This window comes from Silene latifolia, chromosome 7 (assembly GCF_048544455.1).
Source record: "Silene latifolia isolate original U9 population chromosome 7, ASM4854445v1, whole genome shotgun sequence".
Lineage (NCBI taxonomy): Eukaryota > Viridiplantae > Streptophyta > Magnoliopsida > Caryophyllales > Caryophyllaceae > Silene > Silene latifolia.
In genome coordinates this window covers 111,540,851-111,547,025 of record NC_133532.1, presented here as the reverse complement: position 1 = coordinate 111,547,025, position 6,175 = coordinate 111,540,851, and the positions used below count along the sequence as shown (strand labels likewise).

General features: G+C 41.9%; 1 non-coding gene across 1 annotated transcript; it reads left to right on the top strand.

Annotated features, from left to right (window-relative positions):
- Positions 1–5,626: 5,626 nt before the first annotated feature.
- On the top strand, positions 5,627–5,733 carry LOC141593758 (small nucleolar RNA R71). Its single transcript, XR_012521825.1, has one exon. It is a non-coding gene; the product is annotated as a small nucleolar RNA R71 (small nucleolar RNA).
- Positions 5,734–6,175: the final 442 nt, after the last annotated feature.

Genomic DNA, 6,175 nt, shown 5'->3' with positions numbered 1-6,175 from the left:
ACCAAAATCCATCCTAATAGGCATAATAGTATCAATTAGTGAACTAATCCACACTACAAACATGTAAGAAACATTCTACAACCAATTTCTAGTACCAAAAAGCACAAAATCGAATTCCCCCAAATTGATTTAGGATTTGCATAATCCAATTAATTGATTGTAATAGACGAATTTAAAGAGAAAAGAGAAGAGATCTTACCAAGTTGATGTTAATGGTTGAACAAAGCTTGCAAATCAATGAAGAAAATGAAGTTTCCTTGTGATTTTAGGTAGGAAAATGAAGAAAAATTATGAAGATAGAGAAGAGGAGTGCCGTCGGGTTAGATAAGAATGAGAAAAAAATTTCTCGTTTTTTTTTTACTTACCCGTCAAAATAATGCAAAAGAGCTACAGTACCACGACCCCGATCGGGGCCACCAACCCCGATCGGGGTTGACCACGAATCCGCTTTTTGACTTCCTCGTATAAGGGGGTGACTTGTTTTTCTTTTTTTTTTTCGAAAACCACGTCCTCGAGCGGGGTTTTTGCATGGGGTTGCGTGTCAAGTTCACTCCATTTTCTCCTTTCTTCATTTTCACCTAGAAATCACAAAAGAAAAATCGTTAAGTTGAGTATTTTAATACTAATCTACGAAAAACAATTAAATTGCAGAAAATCAAAAACAAAAATAAATAAAAGCAATAAAAAGTTTGGGTTGCCTCCCAAGAAGCGCTGGTTCAACGTCCCGCATGACGAAAAAGCTTGAGTCGGTTTAAGCTTTCTTTGGTAGAGGTTGAACGGTCATTTCCTCAATCACACCAACGATCACATTCTCATGGTAGAGCTTCAAACGATGACCGTTTGCTTTGAATTTCTCGCCCTTGGTGGTCATAACTTCAACGGAACCGAACTTGTTGACATTTGTGACGGTATATGGACTGGACCACCGTGATCGTAACTTTCCCGGAAATAGCTTGTATCGGGAATTGAATAGCAAGACCTTATCACCAATTTGGAATTCCTTGTTTAAGATCTTCTTATCATGCCATCTCTTTGTTCTCTCCTTGTAGAGACGGGAGCTCTCATAAGCTTGCAAACGGAATTCATCGAGCTCATTGAGTTGCAACAACCGCTTCTCTCCACTCAATTTCGGGTCCATGTTAAGCTCCTTAATTGCCCAAAAAGCCTTTTGTTCCATCTCAACGGGAAGATGGCACGCCTTTCCATAGACCAACCTATATGGTGAGGTACCAATAGGTGTCTTAAACGCGGTACGGTAGGCCCATAAGGTATCATCGAGCTTCATACTCCAATCCTTTCGTGATTTGGCAACAACTTTCTCAAGTATGGACTTGATCTCACGGTTGGAAACCTCCACTTGGCCACTAGTTTGAGGATGATAAGCCAAGCCTCTTCTATGGTAGACTCCATATTTTTCCATCAAAGCATCAAGTTGTTTCTCACCGAAATGAGTACCACGATCACTAATGATTGCTCTTGGAACACCGAACCTCGGGAATATGATCTTCTTGAACAATTTAATCACGTTGCGAGCATCATTGGTAGGCGTAGCAATTGCCTCTACCCATTTAGAGACATAATCAACGGCAACCAAAATATACCGATTCCCTTTTGAGGAAGGAAACGGTCCTTGATAATCTATGCCCCAAACATCGAACACCTCTACTTCCAAGATTCCATTGAGAGGCATCTCGTGTCTTCTTGATATGGAACCCGTCCGTTGGCAAGCATCACAAGCCACCACGAAATTTTTGGCATCTTGAAACATAGTTGGCCAATAGAAGCCGGATTGCAACACCTTAGCAACGGTCTTGGATGATCCATGAGGACCACCATAAGGAGAATAATGGCATCCTTCTATCACCCCTTTCACATCCCATTGTAGGATACATCTCCGGAATAGCCCATCGGAGCAATGTTTGAACAAATGTGGATCATCCCATAGGAAGAACTTGGCATCATGTAAGAACTTCTTCCTTTGTTGATATGAAAGGTTGGGTGGCAATTCTCTTCCAACTAGGTAGTTGGCTATGTCGGCATACCAAGGAGTATTGGCTTCCAACATCATTAGAACATCGTCGGCGAAGGAATCATCAATAGGTAACTCAATACCTCCATCTTTGAACTTCAAACGGGATAAGTGATCGGCAACAACATTTTCGGCCCCCTTCTTGTCTTTAATCTCAAGATACAATTATTGCAAAAGCAAGATCCATCTTATCAACCTTGGCTTAGCTTCTTGTTTGGCTAGGAGATGCTTCAATGCGGCATGATCGGTACGAACAATGACTTCGGAACCAATCAAGTAAGAGCGGAATTTGTCTAAGGCATAGACAATGGCGAGTAGCTCTTTCTCCGTCGTGGCATAATTTATTTGAGCCGCATCCAAGGTTTTGCTAGCGTAGTAGATAGCACGGAGAACCTTGTCCTTTCTTTGTCCTAGCACGGCACCTACCGCATAGTCACTTGCATCACACATGAGCTCGAATGGCAAGTTTCAATCCGGTGATTGGATGATAGGTGCGGAAATCAAAGCCTTCTTGATCCTATTGAAAGACTCAAGACAATCGTTAGTAAACACAAAGGGAGCATCTTTTAAAAGAAGCTCCGTAAGGGGTTTGGCAATCTTAGAAAAATCTTTAATAAAACGGCGGTAGAAACCCGCATGGCCTAGGAAACTCTTTACACTCACATTTACCGGTGGGGGTAGTTGCTCAATAACTTGGACCTTAGCATGGTCCACTTCAATTCCTCTCTCCGAAACAATATGACCAAGCACCACTCCTTCATTTACCATGAAGTGGCACTTTTCCCAATTCAACACCAAATCAACTTCTTCACAACGCTTCAAAACTTTGGACAAGTTAGTCAAACAAGCATCAAAAGAAGAACCATAGACACTAAAATCATCCATAAACACCTCCATGATAGACTCAATGTAGTCGGAAAAGATGCTTATCATGCAACGTTGGAAAGTGGCGGGGGCATTACAAAGACCAAAAGGCATTCTACGGTAGGCAAATGTACCATAGGGACATGTAAACGTGGTCTTCTCTTGGTCATCCGGGTGAATGGGTATTTGAAAGAACCCGGAATAACCATCTAGGTAGCAAAATTATTTGTGACATGCCAACCTTTCCAACATTTGGTCAATAAAAGGTAATGGGTAGTGGTCTTTCTTGGTGGCTAGATTTAGCCTCCTATAGTCAATGCACATTCTCCAACCCGTCACAATTCTAGTTGGAATTAACTCATTTTTATCATTTTTGACTACGGTGGTTCCTCCTTTCTTAGGAACCACTTGGACCGGACTCACCCATTTAGAATCGGAAATCGCATAGATAATTCCCGCATCTAACAATTTAAGCACTTCCTTTTTGACCACTTCTTGCATGTTAGGATTTAGTCGTCTTTGACCTTGGACACATGGTTTATGATCTTCCTCAAGATTGATTCGGTGCATGCAAAATTTGGGACTTATGCCTTTTAAATCGTCAAGTTTATAACTAATGGCTTTCTTGTGAGACCTCAAGACATGAAGCAATTTAGCCAATTGACTCTCATATAATTTAGCACTAACGATTACCGGACACATCCCCTCATTATCAAGAAAAGCATACCTCAAATTGGAAGGAAGGGGCTTAAGCTCGGGTTTTTGTACCTCAACATCTTGCGGTGTAGCAGCCAAGCCTATAAAGTGTGAGCTCTCCTCCAATGATAGCTCGTCTCCATCCAATTCTTGCTCCAAAGCATCAATCTCCTCATTTCCAATCTCATCGTCACCTGCAAATGATTCTAAAAGCAAGAGTGCCTCCAAGGGATCTTTAGACAAAGATCGAGGTGTAGAGTCTTCTATAACAATGTCAACAACATCCAAAATGTCAATAGAATAACAAGACTCTTCTATCATAGGACTCTTCATGGCACTATTCAAATTATACGTGACCTTATCGTCACCCACTTCCAATGTAATTTTACCGTTCTTGACATCAATCAACGCACCCGCGGTGTGTAAAATGGTCTTCCCAAAATGATTGGGATTTGGGCATCTTCGGCCATGTCAAGGACAATAAAATCAACCGGAATGAAAAACTTACCAACCTTAACGGGAACATCCTCCAAAACTCCCAAAGGGCGTTTTATAGAACGGTCCGCCATTTGCAATGTGACACTAGTGCATTTTAAGACTCCCATATTAAACTTAGCACAAATAGAGTAAGGTATCACACTCACACCAGCACCTAAATCGCATAAAGCTTTATCAATTTGGTAGGTGCCAATTGTGCATGGAATAGAAAAGCTACCGGGATCTTTTAACTTAGGAGGGGACTTATTTTGCAAAAGAGAACTCACCTCGGCGGTGAGAGCTATTGTTTCAACCTCATCAAAAGTCCTCTTCTTAGTTAAAATATCTTTCATGAACTTAGTGTAAGATGGAATTTGAGTGATTAATTCGGTAAAAGGAACGGTTACCTGTAAATTCTTCACAACTTCCATGAATTTACCGAATTGGGAATTCTTTTGATGCTTTGCCAATCTATGAGGAAATGGCACCTTGACTTTTTCCGGAATCTTTGCTTCAACATCTTTCTTTGGAGGAGCATCCTCCACTTCTTTGACTTTCTCAACAACAACAAGTGGGTCATCCACTTTCTTGGGAATTTCTTCAATTGCCTTATCATTTGGAGAGACCTCCAACTCAACAAGTACCTCTCCATCATCTTTAGGCATGGATGGCCCATCATATTTCGTACCACTTCTTAAGGAGATAGCATTAAGGGTAGCATGTGGTTGCTCACCTTGAGGGGTTAGTTGACCCGATTTCCTTGAAGAGCTAGATGAGGCCAATTGAGCCATTTGTTGCTGCAACATTTTGATTGCGGCATTTTGAGCTTGCTCATTCTTTTGGATTTGAGCCAACAATTCCTTTTGCATACGGATTATCAAGCCCTCAAGCTTACCTCCCTCTTGGTTATTTTGTTGGGCATTTTGTTGTGGAGGTTGAGTTTGTTGGAAATTGTTTTGTGGGGGCCTTTGTTGATTTTGATACCCCGGTGGAGGGATATATTTTTGTTGTTGAGGGACATAGGCATTTTGTTGTGGTGGGGGTTGTGGTTGAGGATTTAGCACATTGTTGCTTCTATAAGACATATTCGGGTGAAATCTTGAATTTGGGTTATATGTGTTTGAGAATGTACCCGGTGGATAAGCATTTTGTGCATTTTGTCTTAAAGCTAAAAAGGCATTTACCTCTTCAATGGGAGCTTGGCAATGAGCGGCATAGTGACCCACACCTCCGCAACCTTCACACACAATGATTTGGCTTGTTGAAGACATGTCATTGACTTGTTGAATGAAATCTCTAGCATCCCCTTCCGCCAATTGTTGTTGGAGCAAAGCAATTTGAGCTAGCAAAACAGAGTTGTTAGAGGTTTCTTCTTTACCTTTAGATGGCACAACTCGAGAATTGACATATTGGGCGTCATGGATCGCCATAGATTCGATCGTGGAATGAGCAAGATCGGTGTCAATTTGATCAAACCGCCTATTGTTGGCGGAATCAAGAATCCTTCGGGACTCGGCACAACATCCATTGTAGAATGTTATTGCTAGAAACCAATCATCTAGCCCATGATGTGGGCATTGCCTTTGAAGCTCTTTGTACCTCTCCCAAGCTTCATATAAGCTCTCAAGAGCTTGTTGACGGAATCCGGTGATTTGGCTCCTCAAAGTTTGAGTTTTCTCCGGTGGAAAAAACTTTTGGTAAAAAGCAAGAGCCAATGTCTCCCAATTGGTGATTCCCAAGGTGGTGCGGTCAAGGCTATTGATCCAAAGCTTAGCCTTGTCCTTCAATGAGAAAGGGAAAAGTATTTCCCTTATTTGGGCTTGGGTGACGCCCGTTTGCCGGATCATGGAGCAATAGTCACAAAAGTTTTGCACATGCAAATTGGGATCCTCCAAAGGACTTCCTCCAAATTGCTTTCTCTCCACAAGGCTAATGAAAACCGGTTTGAGCTCGAAGTCCGGCGCAGTGATTTGAGTGGTTGTGATTCCGGCCGGAAGCATGGCCGCGGTGGGCTTTGAGTGATCGGAAAGTTTCACCATCTTTTTGGTAGTAGATGGTGATGGTGGTGGAGATGATGAACAAGAAACCTCCTCCTCTTCAAGAACCTCT